This window comes from Lissotriton vulgaris, chromosome 10 (assembly GCF_964263255.1).
Source record: "Lissotriton vulgaris chromosome 10, aLisVul1.2, whole genome shotgun sequence".
Classification (NCBI taxonomy): Eukaryota; Metazoa; Chordata; class Amphibia; order Caudata; family Salamandridae; genus Lissotriton; species Lissotriton vulgaris.
Window position 1 is genome coordinate 535,005,351 of NC_141698.1, and position 18,328 is coordinate 535,023,678.

Here is an 18,328-nt window from a genome sequence, read left to right on the forward strand (position 1 = left end):
TTCCACTTACAACGTTCACAGCAATGTCACAGGTGTAAAGGCCCCAACAATACAACATAGCTTAAATAAAATAAAAATAGGCCCAAGAACAACCCCCAGATGATCGATGGAGATAACTTTGTTTCGTCTGCAAAGGTAAAGAAATTTTCTCACGGCTCACTGTGTCCAAAGACCACCTCTTCTTAAACTTGCATTGAGATAATAAGGTTTTAGAGTGTGCACAAAAAAAGCATCCAATGCACAGTGTTTCTGCCCAGTCTCGAACCGGGGACCTTTCGCGTGTTAGGCGAACGTGATGACCACTACACTACAGAAACTACCTTGGTGCTTTCTACTGTTAGAGGAAAGTTTCTCTCAAGCCTTCACCCTACTTCTATTCTGCTGTATCAGCAGCGGCTCAGAATGTGCAGAACAAGTGTGAAAACCTCAGAGATATCATCCAACATGCTTGCAATTAGACGTATTCAATACTCACTTGTGCAGGCATCGACAGGCAAATATCTGATGCCTAAATGCCAGCGAGTACAGCTTGGGAAAGCATCACCTGGGACACACTGAGACTAAGCAGGTAGGCAGATAAAGCATGGTGATCCATTTTTCTTCTGAGGTTAGAAATATGTTGTGCAACAATGCACCCAGTATAACGAGAAATAGTCAGGCATAGTGCAATTTTAGTAGGGTTTGTATGTTTACCTCTAAAAAGGGCTCGTCCGGGATTTGAACCCGGGACCTCTCGCACCCTTGAAGGACTGGGTTCTTTAAGACCCAGCGGTGCCAGGGCACAACACCTGAAACCTTCGTGGGTAACCTGCTCCGGCGTACGAATCACAGAGACACGGGACACTTCCCTCGACGTCAAAGATTCAAGGTTTATTTGCTGCAGGGAACACAGAGATCACGACAAGTACACCACGTGCAACTTGGGGAGACTGCTTCAAATTGGTTCTGTGAATCGCTCCTTTTATACAGTTTTTACCCATAGGATAACATTGAACACAAAAGTTTACAACCCGGTTCCCACCATTATCCCCCAGAGGGGTCGCTTTGGTCACTTTGAAACACATGAGGTCCGGAACATAAGTGCGGAAACATTTGGCGGTTCCCAACTGTAAAAACCATCTTCCCACCATTAGCAAATTCCAATCAGCAGTAAAACAGATCGAAATAGGAACAAAGACAGGTGCAGAGGAAGACGGAGACAGTGGGGAGATCGGAAAGGGTGTAAAAGGGGAGGTATCGGGAAACACGAGATACAGGCATCAAAGGGACGTGCCTAATGAGATGCACGGCTGAGACAATAAGTCCGTGCGGCAAGATGAGCCTCGAGCGGCACCATCTGCCTTACAGTAGCAACCCCCTCGTCATAAAGACACTTACAAAGAACATGTGTCTTCCGCAGATATTTTGGGAGTCCCAGGGTCGCGAAGCGGACAACGTCCGTTCGCTGGCTACTTGAGGGCAAGAGACAAAATGGATGCCGTATCTAAGATGAAAAACCCACATAACAAACGAACGGTTTAAGTTAGCACAGCGAAACTGCGCACACTTACTAAACTCGTCATTTGCGGTTCATAGATACCAGACTCGACCATATTCGTGCGAGTCGAAAACACCACTTACAATTGTCACGGAACCTCAGACGCTCCTTTTGCCCTCATGTAGGCAAGCACTAGTCGGAGTCATATTCGATATTCATCAGACCATCGAGATGTTGCTGTAGCATAGCTCTGTCCAACCGAGTCCCCTTGGTAACAGATGGTTGTCTCATACACGTTGTAGCACAGAGGCCACATAAGGCAGGACCACACTGTACACAAAGGCAACACGTGAACAGGAACACTACAACGACTCCGATGATCATCAGAATTTTCCAACCCCAAGTCGACATCAGGCCCCAAACCATCCAAGTAGCGTCCAATCCCCTACATCCACGTGTATGGATTCGGAGATCTTATGCAACCTCGAGATGGCTTGATAGACAGTAGGAGCATTATCTGGAATAAAAATGCAGCAGCTCGAATGGATCACCTTACATACCCCACCTCGATCTGCTAAGATGACATCTAAAACCATACGGTTTTGTAACGTCATAAGTCTCTCCGCCTGAAGTTCTGTGGTGATATTACCAAGGGCACTGGCAGTAATATTAGCTGTCGATTCTACCACTCGAGTCAACTGTCTCAGGTTCCTACTATTGACCATAGGTCCCCAAAACGGGAGGAAACCCTTGAAAAAGTCTCCTGCCTCTTGACCGGCAGTATCCTCTTCACTAATTACGCCTCGCACAACTCTAGTCTTATGATAATCGGCATCTACAGTGAACGTCGGAGGCAACAGATTTGCAATGAAACATGAGCCCATGAAGTCAGCGGGCAACCATGTGTATGCACGATCATAGCAGATAAAGTATGTACCCTTGGCAGCCAGAAACACAGGGGACGAGAACATCGGCAGAATGTAATTTTCAGTACAAGCACTTGCTCCAAGTCGGGCTTGCAATCTTCGGCCACGACCCATAAGACAAAAATTACCAGTGTGGGGTACGACCCATATCGGAGGCGAGCTTTTAAGCTGCTTTTCGCTAGTGAACACACTATATTCACCTCTACTTAGGACCCTATAGGCTTGTACCTCTTCTTCGGGAATAAGCGAGGGATCATAGATCTCACTATCTAAATCCTCTATTGCTATCGACAAAGGTTTTTGATACGAGGTAGGACCAGAGTAGGGGGAACGTGGTTCTCGAATGGGGTGGAAACCCAGTGCGCTTCGAAACATTGTTTGAAATGCTCGAGCTGACCCTTGGGAACTATATGGTAACACCAGATATGGAATTCCCTTATCCGTAGTGTGTGGCATCAACCCACACACCCAACAATTAGTAGTGTTAACCACTAACTGATGCTGATGGAGGAGCTGAATAAAGGAATTGTTGCGGAATTCTACACGTCTAGCCTGCTCGTGTTCCGGTAACATGTGAAAGGAATGGGGAGAAGCAGTAGAGGTAAGATTAGGGTAAGGAGTAGGAGTAGGTGTAGCAGGTAAGAAGTAAGACATCGTGTAATACACCCCACCCGCCAATAATGCAGAAACAGTCAAAAACAATACAAACAGTTGGAATATGAAACATTTGGTACGACTGAGTTGCTGCAGCTTGAATCTGTGGACTTGAGCTCCCTCCAAATCATTCAGCTTCGAGAATGCCATTCCCTACGAACGTCCGCAACGTTTCTTGACGCACTTCGTTCTGTGCAGCAATAGTCAATCCCTAGGAGTTCCCAGGAACCGACGGCCTTTAACCTAGCGTCAAGACCTACTGTCCAGAAGGAAGTACGCGCGCGGCCCTACGGCCTTCAATGCACAATATGTATGTATGCAAAAACAAAGTCTCTCAGCTGTAAAGGCAAAAGTGTAAGGAATGAAGCTCAATATATGTACAGAAATAATTACAGAAATACGAAAGTTCAAAACTGATCACGGAAAACAGGGTAATGCAATCGTCGATACAGCAAGGCAAGATCTTTTTATTTGTCCTTAGTGCGAGATCGCAAAAAGTATCGGGTTTTCCCAGGACGCGTCTGCTCGTCAAACAAAGGATCCGTTGAAGAGACAGCGTCCTGCTGATCAGTTGAGTGTTCTGGTCTTGAGTCTTTTGATGCTAATTGTTCAACAGTGTCTTTCTGCTGCGCTGAGGATTCTTCAACAAGCTGTGCGTTGCTAAAAGGCACAAACGCCGGCAATGTTTCTGTTTCAGATGACGCAATGCCTCTCCTTACCCACGGGTCTGCCGGCAAAGGGATGGGGACTCGTTTGGTGTGCGTAGCATGCACCCAATTCTTACGTCCCTCAAGACGAACGGCAGTCCTCGTGGCCAGGAGCACTTGGTAGGGTCCGGTGAACCTCGGGTCCAGGTTATTTTTGCGTGAAAAGTTCCTTGTCACCACCCAGTCTCCGGGCTGGAGCTGGTGGCCTGGACCCTCTGTCTGCGTCGGCAATGCGTCGTAAACCTGTTGGTGAATTAACCTCAGTTTAGCAGTCAAGTCATGTAGATAATCGATCAACATTGGGTACTCAAGATCAGAAAACATTCCTGGCCTAGGAACCCCCCACACATTCGCAGGACGGCCGAACACTATTTCATAGGGACTAAGCCCTACTCGGGAGTGTACAGTCGCCCTAGTTGACAGTAATGCTAAAGGTAAAGCGTCAGGCCACGAAAGACCAGTCGTAGCCTGAATCTTCGCTAACTTTAGTTTAAGGGTGCCGTTGTACCCTTCAACCAATCCAGCTGATTGGGGATGATTGGCGCTATGGAATTTCTGACTAATTCCAAGGCCCTTACACACACTCTTCATCACACTTCCAACAAACTCACTTCCGTTATCTGACCACACGACTCTAGGCATTCCATACCGAGGAAAGTATTCCTTCAGAAGGATTTTCGCAGTAGACAAAGCAGTATTGTCTTTGAGGGGATAGGCCTCAATCCATCGGGAGAATGCGCAAACCACAACTAAAACGTATTTCAGGTTATTGCATCGCTCCATATGGATGAAGTCCAATTGAATCACCTCAAAGGGATACGAAGGGGGAGCAAAACTGCCAGGAGGAGTTGGGGTTCCTTTGCCAGGATTGTACATTATACACACCATACAATTCTTCACCAGACGTTCAGCACATTTCGTAATACCATCATTCTTCCACACAGGAGCCAGCAACTTACAAATACCTTTCGCGCTAATATGTGCTAACCCATGCGCCATTGTCACAACGGCCAGCACATACGCATCAGGCAACAACCATCTTTTCTGATCCGACAAATCAATCCAACAACCATTCGCATCCAACTTTCCCGTGCTTTCTTTCCACTTCGTCTTTTCAGTCTCGGTGGCCTCATTCTGAATTGCTTTCACACTCTCGATAGTGTCTTCACACATACTCGATTCTGTAGGCCACCTAACCGAACTCGTCACATACATTCGAGTGCTAAGGTTCCGGGCAGTCTCCTTAGCAGTCTCGTCCGCAAACGCATTACCACGACCAACATCATCCGTCACCTTACGATGCGCACTACATTTAACAATCGCAACTTGCGTAGGCAAAGTCAATGCATCCAAAAGATCATTCACAAGCTGGCCATGCTGAATCTTCGTACCGTGCGACGTCAAGAAACCTCTCTCTCTCCACAATCGTCCAAAGCTGTGAGCAACACCAAACGCGTATTGACTGTCGGTAAACACATTCACACGTTTTCCTTTCGCCAACACACACGCTCTAGTAAGAGCAATCAATTCTGCAGCTTGGGCAGAATTCTGATTCAACCTTGCAGTCTCAACAACAGTATTCAATGTTACAACAGCATAAGCAGTAGTCACATCGGTATTCGGCAACTTAAAACATGACCCATCCACATACAAAGTGCCATCCGGATCTTCCAATGGGGTGTTTTTAAGGTCCACTCGACCTTTCGTTTCCTCTTCAGTCCTCAAGTAGCAGTCATGTTCTGCTACTTCATCTGACTCTGTGCTAATTGGTAACAAAGTTGCCGGGTTCAGAACGTTACAACGTTTTATCTGAATGTGGCTTGCCAAGAGCGTCAATTCGTACCCAGACAACCTCGCACTCGTCAAGTGCTGAGTTTTCGTTTGATTCAAAAGAGTATCGACTGCATGCGGAACCATCACCGTAAGCATATTATCCATGACCAATCCTGCTGATTGTCGGATGGAGACCGCAGCTGCCGCTGTTGCTCGTAAACAACTCGGCAATGCTCTAGCTACTGGGTCCAAGGTCGAGGAAAAATATGCACATGGACGTTGCTTACCACCAAAAGGTTGCGTTAAGACACTCAAAGCACAACCCTCTCTCTCGTGAACATATAACGTAAACGGCTTACCGTAGTCAGGGGTACCTAACACAGGAGCCGAACACAATGAATCACGTAGTTCAGAAAAACTTTTCTGACATTCTTCCGTCCATGGTAAAGGAGTTGAAACATCCTTGCACGTAAGAGCCACCAATGGTTTCGCTAGCAATGAAAAATTCGGAATCCATTGCCTGCAGTACGACGTGATACCTAGAAAGGCACGCACATCTCTTTGGGTTTTTGGCACAGCCATTCGCGCAATCGCTGCAATTCTCTCTGGGGTCAATCTCCTTCCCTCCTTTGACAATAAGTGACCTAGATAGGTAACTTCTTGACAACAATATTGGAGTTTAGAAGGTGACACCTTGTGATTTAACTCACAGAGATGTTGCAGCAATGACACCGTAGCAATTTTGCAAATGTCCTGAGTATCAGCAGCCACCAATAAGTCGTCGACGTATTGGATCAAGGCCGCACCAACCGGCAACCTAAACGCATCCAGTTGACCCTTCAAGGCTTGGCTGTAAATAGATGGACTTTCACAGTAGCCCTGAGGAGCGCGTTTGAACCGGAAGCTGCGTCCACCGAGAGAGAAACCGAAAAGGTCCCTGCTCTCCTCGGCAATCGGGATGCTGAAAAACGCATTTTTCAAGTCAATCACCGAAAACCACGATGCAGAAGCTGGAATCAGAGTCAGTAGCGTTGTGATGTCAGGCACAACAGGAAATTGAGGAACCACAATTTTATTTACCTCCCGCAAATCGATAACAAAGCGATAAACAGGCGGTTTCGAAGGATCGGTACGTTTAAGAATGGGCAGCACAGGGCTGTTGCACACGTTTCCCCGAGTCTCTTCAATAACATCTTTCTCGATCAAATCATAGATGATCGCCAACAGTGCTCGTTCACCATCGAGGGAGATACGATATTGGGGAATACGTGGCAGCCGCACATTAGATTTCAACTGAACAACATAAGGGGAGATATCAAGTAGGCCCACATCATTTGGACCTGTTGCCCACAAAGACGCAGGAAGAGAACTCAATTCCGGTGGGAGCTTATCGAGGGACAAATACATGGGAGAGACAACCCTCTCTCCTAACGTAAGCTTTACACCCGCAGGAGAACAATACAAAGTTGCGTACAAACGTTTAAGCAAATCCAGGCCCAAAAGATTTTCGCCACAACCCGTGGTTAAAATCAACGGAGCTTCTAGCTCACGAGGCCCAATTTTAAGGGGCAAAGGGCGCGAAACTGGATTGCTAACGGGGGCGCCAGAGAATCCAACGGAAACATTTGTTAAGCCAGACAAAGGTGCGCCAGGGAGTTTCGAATGCATGATAGAACTTTTCGCTGCACCAGTGTCCAACAGAAAAGGCTCAACGACGCCCGATGTAGCAACTGCGACGTAAGGCCCTCTCTGATCAACCGGAACTGATACCACTCCCTCTCCTTGTCTTTGGCTGTCCTAGTAATTACTGTCGTCAGTTCCCTGATCGACGTAATAATCGTCTACATTGTACTGCGCAGATCGTCCTTGCGATGATCCACGTTGGTCGAAACAATTATTAGAATTGGATGAGTTATCTGAGCGATCGTTCTGAGCACCACGACCTCTACCACGTGATGTTTGCTGTGAATCACCACGACCTCCTCTAGATGAGTTACCACTAGTACGTTCGTTTAAAACAGGGCAATTGAATTTAATGTGTCCCTCCTGTCTACAATAAGCACATTGATTGTACCCTAACGAGGATCTTTGGGAGGAGGAGTCATTACGGGTTTGGGATCTGTTCGATTGTGGCTGTGACCTATTCTGTTGTGAATTATTCTGATTTGAACGTGGGGGATACGCTTGTTGCAACAACACTTTAGTTTTGAGCTCTTTCGTCTTTTTATCAGCACGGTCGTTCTCTTCTTTCTCTCTATTCTCATAGTATTGTGCCGTAGCCAATATCTGAGCCGAAGTAGAAACGGCCCATGCACTTTCCGAATTTCTCAATTTATTGCTCAAGTCGGGCAATAAATTCGAAACAAATTTATCCACAAACAATCTCTGACCACCCTCCGTGCCCATATCCTGACCACTATGGTCGATGAATGCCTCCTCAAACCTCGTAAAGAAGTCGGAAACACTCTCATCTTTCTTCTGCTTACAGGCTGACAATTTGTCCCAGTTCACCTTCATAGCTGGCATAAGAGTTTTCATTAGCGTAATAATTCTTTGAGGAAGGTCAAGAATCAACTGGTCGGGTTTAGTAGCAGCTACTTGTCCGGCGTCTGCCGCTACAATGGCAGCCCAAGCACCACCTAATTCAGCCGGGTGATTTTCCTGTCGAATCTTTGCCCATACCGGTTGCGGTACGACATTGCCGAACAACATATCGATATCGGCAAGATTCATTACCGTAGCATCTACAAGCTGTGATAATTCTTTGTAATACCCTGTAGGATTCTTGCGTGGGTCAGGCAAGGATTGCTTCACCTGTAACACTTCCGAGCGTTTCCATGGGAGATGTATCCATACTCTCTGGAAGTGCGCCAATGTCGGAGGTTGAGCATTTGGATTTGCTGGTATCCAAACCGGCGGAACTTCACGCATAGGATATTGGCCAGACTCGTCTGGTTGTTTTTCAATATCCTCAACAAACAATGCATGAGGAATGGGAGCGGGACGAAGAGATAGCAATCGTTCAACAGCACGTCGAACGTTAGTATCCACTATCAGCCCATTTGCGAACTGAAGCTGGAGATCAGACAGAGCGGTGAGCACCTCGTCAGGCGCATCAGCCGCTATTTGATCATAAAGGAACTTACACATTTCATTAAACACATATCTCTGTGTTGGTATATTGAATTGACAAAATGTTTCGAGGACAACACGGGGTGGACTTCTCTGAGGATTTACCATCCAACCCATTGCCATGTTATACAGCGCAACGCGTTCTCTGTTTCCAGGAAGCTGACTACGTCTCTGAGGACCATCGGAACCAGCGGACCCATGAACAGGTCCGAGCGAATGAAAGAAGCTAGCCGCAAGAGGAGAATTGCGACTACGAGTAGAGGGAGAAGCATACGATACAGGACTAACAAGAGAAGGAGTAGAAACAGTAGCAACAGCAGGGGTTAACAAAACAGGAGCAGTAGCAGGAGCAGTAGCGGGAACAGGAGTATGTGGAAGCGGAGGAGCAGTAGGAATAGAAACAGGCAAAGGAGCAGGAACAGTCGGAAGAACGGGTGCAGGTTGAGGAACAGGCGGAGGAGGAATAGGCAGAAGAATAGGTACGGCAGGGACCACAGGAGGTGCGGTACCCTGTACGTACGGAGGTGGCGACTTCATAAGATAAGACATTAAGGGATCCTCAACTGGCTCTTCCTTCTTTTCCGACTCCGTTGGTAAAGCGGGGTAACATTTATCTACAGTCATACACTGTAATCGGTCAAACACTTCCTTATCCTTAACCTCCTTATCTCGCTGAAATTGCTCTGCTTTCTTCACTATGCTAGCAACATTATCTCGCTGATTACGTTTAGTCTGTCTGATTTCTTTCTGTCGGGCTTCTTTGCGCCACAACCGAAAGGCATCAAACATGGCCGGCCTTGACTTTCTTTCGAACAATTTAATCTCTAGATTATCTAAGATCGGAGCTTCGAAGCTACCATGAGGTGGCCAACGAAGGTCGCCGTCCTTTTTCGTGTATTTAATCCAGTAATCGTTAAAGGTAACTGGGCCTAGCCCATGCTTACTATAGAGCTCATACGTGGGAGTTCCAACCGGAGGTATCGGACACGAGTCCTCCAGTCGGGAATCCGTACCACAAGGTCTAAAACAACTAAACAAAGTACTACGACCAGGCATCTTGCACACTAGCCGAGTTTCACAAACTTCAAGGGTTACGGGATTTACCAAGTCCCAGCAAAGAACAAAACGCTCGGTTTTTGGCGGCTGCAGTCGTCAAACAACACAACAAAGTACGCTAGCAAAGTGTCACCGACAAAAACACTCACACAGCGTTAACAACAAAGACACTCGCTAAAGTGTCAACAACCAAGAACTATGGGAGCGACCCACAAATACTTAACTCAAAAATCGATGGCGTCACCAGGAAGGCCCGTCAATCGTCTCGCTATACCAAGGTCTACGCCAGGCGCCAAAACAGGTCTACAGTCAGGGCAGCAGTCCGTCGCAGCCGTCCGGAGGCGGGAATCTTCGCGGGAAAAGTCTTCGGGCCACTTATTTCGACAACAGGATCGATGAAGCGGAGTCCACCTTCCCTCGGAGATTTCACACGAAGTTCCTCACGATCGTCGGGCTTGGACCGGTACCACTGATGCAGCCCAACGTTGGGCGCCAACTGAAGGACTGGGTTCTTTAAGACCCAGCGGTGCCAGGGCACAACACCTGAAACCTTCGTGGGTAACCTGCTCCGGCGTACGAATCACAGAGACACGGGACACTTCCCTCGACGTCAAAGATTCAAGGTTTATTTGCTGCAGGGAACACAGAGATCACGACAAGTACACCACGTGCAACTTGGGGAGACTGCTTCAAATTGGTTCTGTGAATCGCTCCTTTTATACAGTTTTTACCCATAGGATAACATTGAACACAAAAGTTTACAACCCGGTTCCCACCATTATCCCCCAGAGGGGTCGCTTTGGTCACTTTGAAACACATGAGGTCCGGAACATAAGTGCGGAAACATTTGGCGGTTCCCAACTGTAAAAACCATCTTCCCACCATTAGCAAATTCCAATCAGCAGTAAAACAGATCGAAATAGGAACAAAGACAGGTGCAGAGGAAGACGAAGACAGTGGGGAGATCGGAAAGGGTGTAAAAGGGGAGGTATCGGGAAACACGAGATACAGGCATCAAAGGGACGTGCCTAATGAGATGCACGGCTGAGACAATAAGTCCGTGCGGCAAGATGAGCCTCGAGCGGCACCATCTGCCTTACAGTAGCAACCCCCTCGTCATAAAGACACTTACAAAGAACATGTGTCTTCCGCAGATATTTTGGGAGTCCCAGGGTCGCGAAGCGGACAACGTCCGTTCGCTGGCTACTTGAGGGCAAGAGACAAAATGGATGCCGTATCTAAGATGGAACCCGTGGGTACAGATGAAAAACCCACATAACAAACGAACGGTTTAAGTTAGCACAGCGAAACTGCGCACACTTACTAAACTCGTCATTTGCGGTTCATAGATACCAGACTCGACCATATTCGTGCGAGTCGAAAACACCACTTACAATTGTCACGGAACCTCACCCTAAGCGAGAATCATACCCCTAGACCAACGAGCCACGCAAGAGTCACCTCTGACACAGCTCCAGGGGTTAGTGACAGCTAGCCAGTACATGCTGCTCTGTTCTGCAATATGATTGCTGTCTTTTTCATGACCGTCATCAAACAAGAAATTAAAAAGCCTCTGTCCTTCAGACAGTTTGTTTGCTTTAAGTGTCTGCTCGTGGTGAGGACAAGAGAAGCATTTCTGCTCTCATGCCTTGCTTTCATGAAGTAGGCCCACCCTACAGAGCAAAGTGCGAGCAAGCGAATGGCGCAAGCTATCGTCACTTCTCTTTTCGAGCTGTCACTGAGATCTCTGGAGCACACTACGTCAGGCTGGTGAGGAATAGACAGCCTCTATTATCTCAGCTTTCCTATAAAGTGAGCCAGTAAATGCAAACACTGTGAAAAACAGCAAGCTGCTGTTTCTGCCCGGTCTCGACCTTTCGCGTGTAAGGCGAACGTGATAACCACTACACTACAGAAACAGACACCACCTCAGGAATCTTGTTGGCATGTATTGGGTTGGAATGCACAGACTAAAGGCCAACGTCCTTGAAGCTCAAAGTTGGGCTCTCCTTACCCGGTCTCTCTTTCTTTGGAAGACAGGAATGAGGACCACTTTTTTTCCAAGAGGCGATTTGGAAACCATATCCTGAAATGACACTAGAAAAACACTTTGCATGTAATGTTCCTACACTGCTGGTCCAGCCCAGAAAAGCAGTTGCAACGAAGTCCTGCACTCCTTTATCATGTCAAAAGTGGAAAATAGCGTGCAGGGTAAGGAACCTTCTCGACATACACAGCGTCTTATAGCATTGAAAAGAAGAAAGGCTCCTATATGACAAGCAGCCTGAAAACTTCCACAGGATGGGCTCGTCCGGGATTTGAACCCAGGACCTCTCGCACCCAAAGCGAGAATCATACCCCTAGACCAACGAGCCTGAGTGGCCAAGATACATTTTGAACAATTACTGAAGCGTCTTTCAGAAAATAGCAGGGCTATTTGGCTCGTCTCCCTATAAGTGAGCCACACAAAGTCATGTTTTCTCTCAAGTTGTTGTTTTTTCACTCCAGCAAGGAAGGGGGCAGCCAATCTCCTATCGGCCAGTGAGCAGTAAAAAGGCACAGATGAGAACAGCAACCACTTTCTGGCACTTGTACTCCTCTGCAAGTCCTGGACCCTTGCTCCATAGACTTCCACACCAGAAGCAATGAAGGGCCCACCATTTCTTGCACCTGAGAAAGTGGTGTTTGATATTTGCATTCAAACGCGCTCGCTCAGCGCTCGATCAGGCTCGATCAGGCAAGATGTATATGAGTGGCTCACAGGCCTGAAACATTCACCTGGGAGACCCAGAGTGGCTGACTTCCCAGTATGGCCATTGTTGGGCGAGTCTCCTCCTTTCCTCCGACTCAATCTAGAATTGGCTGCAAATCACAAGAGGGAGTGCAATGTCCGTGTGTAGTGCCTACTCCCAGCTACCTCTCTGTCTTCCTTATGTAAATTAGAATTTGCATGGGGGGACCATTGGCAATCTGCTCCTCCCACATAACCAGGAAGCCCTGTTGAACATGTCTGCCTGTGTTGTTCCAGAAACACTGCCTTCTCTGCCCAAAAGGTGGCAGGAGAGCCTCACAACAAATGATGGGATCAAATGCTTATTTCGAAACCCAGCATGGCAGTTACTGTGATGGAGTGCAAATGTAATGGAAGGTGTGCCTGAGGTGTCCCTTTCAGAAATACATGGAATTGTGATTGAGGGCCCAGCCTGGTGGATTTCTCTTTATTTACTACAGGTTCCTGCAAATATTGTGGTGTGTCTGGGGAATGCACTGCAAAAATTAGGAAGACTTAAGGGTGTAAAAGGGACCTGTCAGAAGTGGGATTTGAACCCACGCCTCCATGAGGAGACCAGAAGGCTCAGCATCACTGAAGATCAAGCTCTCTTGAGTCTGGCGCCTTAGACCACTCGGCCATCCTGACGGCTCAGGGTGTGCTTAGTTCTGACTCTTCTGTCTGCACCTGCCAACGTTTCCACTTACAACGTTCACAGCAATGTCACAGGTGTAAAGGCCCCAACAATACAACATAGCTTAAATAAAATAAAAATAGGCCCAAGAACAACCCCCAGATGATCGATGGAGATAACTTTGTTTCGTCTGCAAAGGTAAAGAAATTTTCTCACGGCTCACTGTGTCCAAAGACCACCTCTTCTTAAACTTGCATTGAGATAATAAGGTTTTAGAGTGTGCACAAAAAAAGCATCCAATGCACAGTGTTTCTGCCCGGTCTCGAACCGGGGACCTTTCGGGTGTTAGGCGAACGTGATGACCACTACACTACAGAAACTACCTTGGTGCTTTCTACTGTTAGAGGAAAGTTTCTCTCAAGCCTTCACCCTACTTCTATTCTGCTGTATCAGCAGCGGCTCAGAATGTGCAGAACAAGTGTGAAAACCTCAGAGATATCATCCAACATGCTTGCAATTAGACGTATTCAAAACTCACTTGTGCAGGCATCGACAGGCAAATATCTGATGCCTAAATGCCAGCGAGTACAGCTTGGGAAAGCATCACCTGGGACACACTGAGACTAAGCAGGTAGGCAGATAAAGCATGGTGATCCATTTTTCTTCTGAGGTTAGAAATATGTTGTGCAACAATGCACCCAGTATAACGAGAAATAGTCAGGCATAGTGCAATTTTAGTAGGGTTTGTATGTTTACCTCTAAAAAGGGCTCGTCCGGGATTTGAACCCGGGACCTCTCGCACCCTAAGCGAGAATCATACCCCTAGACCAACGAGCCACGCAAGAGTCACCTCTGACACAGCTCCAGGGGTTAGTGGCAGCTAGCCAGTACATGCTGCTCTGTTCTGCAATATGATTGCTGTCTTTTTCATGACCGTCATCAAACAAGAAATTAAAAAGCCTCTGTCCTTCAGACAGTTTGTTTGCTTTAAGTGTCTGCTCGTGGTGAGGACAAGAGAAGCATTTCTGCTCTCATGCCTTGCTTTCATGAAGTAGGCCCACCCTACAGAGCAAAGTGCGAGCAAGCGAATGGCGCAAGCTATCGTCACTTCTCTTTTCGAGCTGTCACTGAGATCTCTGGAGCACACTACGTCAGGCTGGTGAGGAATAGACAGCCTCTATTATCTCAGCTTTCCTATAAAGTGAGCCAGTAAATGCAAACACTGTGAAAAACAGCAAGCTGCTATTTCTGCCCGGTCTCGAACCAGGGACCTTTCGCGTGTACGGCAAACGTGATAACCACTACACTACAGAAACAGACACCACCTCAGGAATCTTGTTGGCATGTATTGGGTTGGAATGCACAGACTAAAGGCCAACGTCCTTGAAGCTCAAAGTTGGGCTCTCCTTACCTGGTCTCTCTTTCTTTGGAAGACAGGAATGAGGACCACTTTTTTTCCAAGAGGCGATTTGGAAACCATATCCTGAAATGACACTAGAAAAACACTTTGCATGTAATGTTCCTACACTGCTGGTCCAGCCCAGAAAAGCAGTTGCAACGAAGTCCTGCACTCCTTTATCATGTCAAAAGTGGAAAATAGCGTGCAGGGTAAGGAACCTTCTCGACATACACAGCGTCTTATAGCATTGAAAAGAAGAAAGGCTCCTATATGACAAGCAGCCTGAAAACTTCCACAGGATGGGCTCGTCCGGGATTTGAACCCAGGACCTCTCGCACCCAAAGCGAGAATCATACCCCTAGACCAACGAGCCTGAGTGGCCAAGATACATTTTGAACAATTACTGAAGCGTCTTTCAGAAAATAGCAGGGCTATTTGGCTCGTCTCCCTATAAGTGAGCCACACAAAGTCATGTTTTCTCTCAAGTTGTTGTTTTTTCACTCCAGCAAGGAAGGGGGCAGCCAATCTCCTATCGGCCAGTGAGCAGTAAAAAGGCACAGATGAGAACAGCAACCACTTTCTGGCACTTGTACTCCTCTGCAAGTCCTGGACCCTTGCTCCATAGACTTCCACACCAGAAGCAATGAAGGGCCCACCATTTCTTGCACCTGAGAAAGTGGTGTTTGATATTTGCATTCAAACGCGCTCGCTCAGCGCTCGATCAGGCTCGATCAGGCGAGATTTATATGAGTGGCTCACAGGCCTGAAACATTCACCTGGGAGACCCAGAGTGGCTGACTTCCCAGTATGGCCATTGTTGGGTGAGTCTCCTCCTTTCCTCCGACTCAATCTAGAATTGGCTGCAAATCACAAGAGGGAGTGCAATGTCCATGTGTAGTGCCTACTCCCAGCTACCTCTCTGTCTTCCTTATGTAAATTAGAATTTGCAAGGGGGAACCATTGGCAATATGCTCCTCCCACATAACCAGGAAGCCCTGTTGAACATGTCTGCCTGTGTTGTTCCAGGAACACTGCCTTCTCTGCCCAAAAGGTGGCAGGAGAGCCTCACAACAAATGATGGGATCAAATGCTTATTTCGAAACCCAGCATGGCAGTTACTGTGATGGAGTGCAAATGTAATGGAAGGTGTGCCTGAGGTGTCCCTTTCAGAAATACATGGAATTGTGATTGAGGGCCCAGCCTGGTGGATTTCTCTTTATTTACTACAGGTTCCTGCAAATATTGTGGTGTGTCTGGGGAATGCACTGCAAAAATTAGGAAGACTTAAGGGTGTAAAAGGGACCTGTCAGAAGTGGGATTTGAACCCACGCCTCCATGAGGAGACCAGAAGGCTCAGCATCACTGAAGATCAAGCTCTCTTGAGTCTGGCGCCTTAGACCACTCGGCCATCCTGACGGCTCAGGGTGTGCTTAGTTCTGACTCTTCTGTCTGCACCTGCCAACGTTTCCACTTACAACGTTCACAGCAATGTCACAGGTGTAAAGGCCCCAACAATACAACATAGCTTAAATAAAATAAAAATAGGCCCAAGAACAACCCCCAGATGATCGATGGAGATAACTTTGTTTCGTCTGCAAAGGTAAAGAAATTTTCTCACGGCTCACTGTGTCCAAAGACCACCTCTTCTTAAAATTGCATTGAGATAATAAGGTTTTAGAGTGTGCACAAAAAAAGCATCCAATGCACAGTGTTTCTGCCCGGTCTCGAACCGGGGACCTTTCGCGTGTTAGGCGAACGTGATGACCACTACACTACAGAAACTACCTTGGTGCTTTCTACTGTTAGAGGAAAGTTTCTCTCAAGCCTTCACCCTACTTCTATTCTGCTGTATCAGCAGCGGCTCAGAATGTGCAGAACAAGTGTGAAAACCTCAGAGATATCATCCAACATGCTTGCAATTAGACGTATTCAAAACTCACTTGTGCAGGCATCGACAGGCAAATATCTGATGCCTAAATGCCAGCGAGTACAGCTTGGGAAAGCATCACCTGGGACACACTGAGACTAAGCAGGTAGGCAGATAAAGCATGGTGATCCATTTTTCTTCTGAGGTTAGAAATATGTTGTGCAACAATGCACCCAGTATAACGAGAAATAGTCAGGCATAGTGCAATTTTAGTAGGGTTTGTATGTTTACCTCTAAAAAGGGCTCGTCCGGGATTTGAACCCGGGACCTCTGGCACCCTAAGCGAGAATCATACCCCTAGACCAACGAGCCACGCAAGAGTCACCTCTGACACAGCTCCAGGGGTTAGTGGCAGCTAGCCAGTACATGCTGCTCTGTTCTGCAATATGATTGCTGTCTTTTTCATGACCGTCATCAAACAAGAAATTAAAAAGCCTCTGTCCTTCAGACAGTTTGTTTGCTTTAAGTGTCTGCTCGTGGTGAGGACAAGAGAAGCATTTCTGCTCTCATGCCTTGCTTTCATGAAGTAGGCCCACCCTACAGAGCAAAGTGCGAGCAAGCGAATGGCGCAAGCTATCGTCACTTCTCTTTTCGAGCTGTCACTGAGATCTCTGGAGCACACTACGTCAGGCTGGTGAGGAATAGACAGCCTCTATTATCTCAGCTTTCCTATAAAGTGAGCCAGTAAATGCAAACACTGTGAAAAACAGCAAGCTGCTGTTTCTGCCCGGTCTCGACCTTTCGCGTGTAAGGCGAACGTGATAACCACTACACTACAGAAACAGACACCACCTCAGGAATCTTGTTGGCATGTATTGGGTTGGAATGCACAGACTAAAGGCCAACGTCCTTGAAGCTCAAAGTTGGGCTCTCCTTACCCGGTCTCTCTTTCTTTGGAAGACAGGAATGAGGACCACTTTTTTTCCAAGAGGCGATTTGGAAACCATATCCTGAAATGACACTAGAAAAACACTTTGCATGTAATGTTCCTACACTGCTGGTCCAGCCCAGAAAAGCAGTTGCAACGAAGTCCTGCACTCCTTTATCATGTCAAAAGTGGAAAATAGCGTGCAGGGTAAGGAACCTTCTCGACATACACAGCGTCTTATAGCATTGAAAAGAAGAAAGGCTCCTATATGACAAGCAGCCTGAAAACTTCCACAGGATGGGCTCGTCCGGGATTTGAACCCAGGACCTCTCGCACCCAAAGCGAGAATCATACCCCTAGACCAACGAGCCTGAGTGGCCAAGATACATTTTGAACAATTACTGAAGCGTCTTTCAGAAAATAGCAGGGCTATTTGGCTCGTCTCCCTATAAGTGAGCCACACAAAGTCATGTTTTCTCTCAAGTTGTTGTTTTTTCACTCCAGCAAGGAAGGGGGCAGCCAATCTCCTATCGGCCAGTGAGCAGTAAAAAGGCACAGATGAGAACAGCAACCACTTTCTGGCACTTGTACTCCTCTGCAAGTCCTGGACCCTTGCTCCATAGACTTCCACACCAGAAGCAATGAAGGGCCCACCATTTCTTGCACCTGAGAAAGTGGTGTTTGATATTTGCATTCAAACGCGCTCGCTCAGCGCTCGATCAGGCTTGATCAGGCGAGATGTATATGAGTGGCTCACAGGCCTGAAACATTCACCTGGGAGACCCAGAGTGGCTGACTTCCCAGTATGGCCATTGTTGGGCGAGTCTCCTCCTTTCCTCCGACTCAATCTAGAATTGGCTGCAAATCACAAGAGGGAGTGCAATGTCCGTGTGTAGTGCCTACTCCCAGCTACCTCTCTGTCTTCCTTATGTAAATTAGAATTTGCATGGGGGGACCATTGGCAATCTGCTCCTCCCACATAACCAGGAAGCCCTGTTGAACATG

The 18,328-nt window shown here is 47.3% G+C and overlaps 8 non-coding genes across 8 annotated transcripts; all 8 read right to left on the reverse strand.

Moving 5' to 3' along the window:
• Positions 1-244: 244 nt before the first annotated feature.
• Positions 245-317, reverse strand: TRNAV-AAC (transfer RNA valine (anticodon AAC)). Its single transcript has one exon. It is a non-coding gene; the product is annotated as a tRNA-Val (tRNA).
• A 12,714-nt stretch (positions 318-13,031) lies between these two features.
• Positions 13,032-13,143, reverse strand: TRNAL-CAA (transfer RNA leucine (anticodon CAA)). Its single transcript has 2 exons — positions 13,106-13,143; positions 13,032-13,077 (listed from the first exon to the last, which is right to left on the reverse strand). It is a non-coding gene; the product is annotated as a tRNA-Leu (tRNA).
• Positions 13,144-13,436: 293 nt separating this feature from the next.
• On the reverse strand, positions 13,437-13,509 carry TRNAV-AAC (transfer RNA valine (anticodon AAC)). Its single transcript has one exon. It is a non-coding gene; the product is annotated as a tRNA-Val (tRNA).
• Positions 13,510-13,894: 385 nt separating this feature from the next.
• Positions 13,895-13,966, reverse strand: TRNAP-AGG (transfer RNA proline (anticodon AGG)). The gene has a single exon. It is a non-coding gene; the product is annotated as a tRNA-Pro (tRNA).
• A 406-nt stretch (positions 13,967-14,372) lies between these two features.
• Positions 14,373-14,445, reverse strand: TRNAV-UAC (transfer RNA valine (anticodon UAC)). The gene has a single exon. It is a non-coding gene; the product is annotated as a tRNA-Val (tRNA).
• A 1,387-nt stretch (positions 14,446-15,832) lies between these two features.
• Positions 15,833-15,944, reverse strand: TRNAL-CAA (transfer RNA leucine (anticodon CAA)). Its single transcript has 2 exons — positions 15,907-15,944; positions 15,833-15,878 (listed from the first exon to the last, which is right to left on the reverse strand). It is a non-coding gene; the product is annotated as a tRNA-Leu (tRNA).
• A 293-nt stretch (positions 15,945-16,237) lies between these two features.
• On the reverse strand, positions 16,238-16,310 carry TRNAV-AAC (transfer RNA valine (anticodon AAC)). The gene has a single exon. It is a non-coding gene; the product is annotated as a tRNA-Val (tRNA).
• A 385-nt stretch (positions 16,311-16,695) lies between these two features.
• Positions 16,696-16,767, reverse strand: TRNAP-AGG (transfer RNA proline (anticodon AGG)). Its single transcript has one exon. It is a non-coding gene; the product is annotated as a tRNA-Pro (tRNA).
• Positions 16,768-18,328: the final 1,561 nt, after the last annotated feature.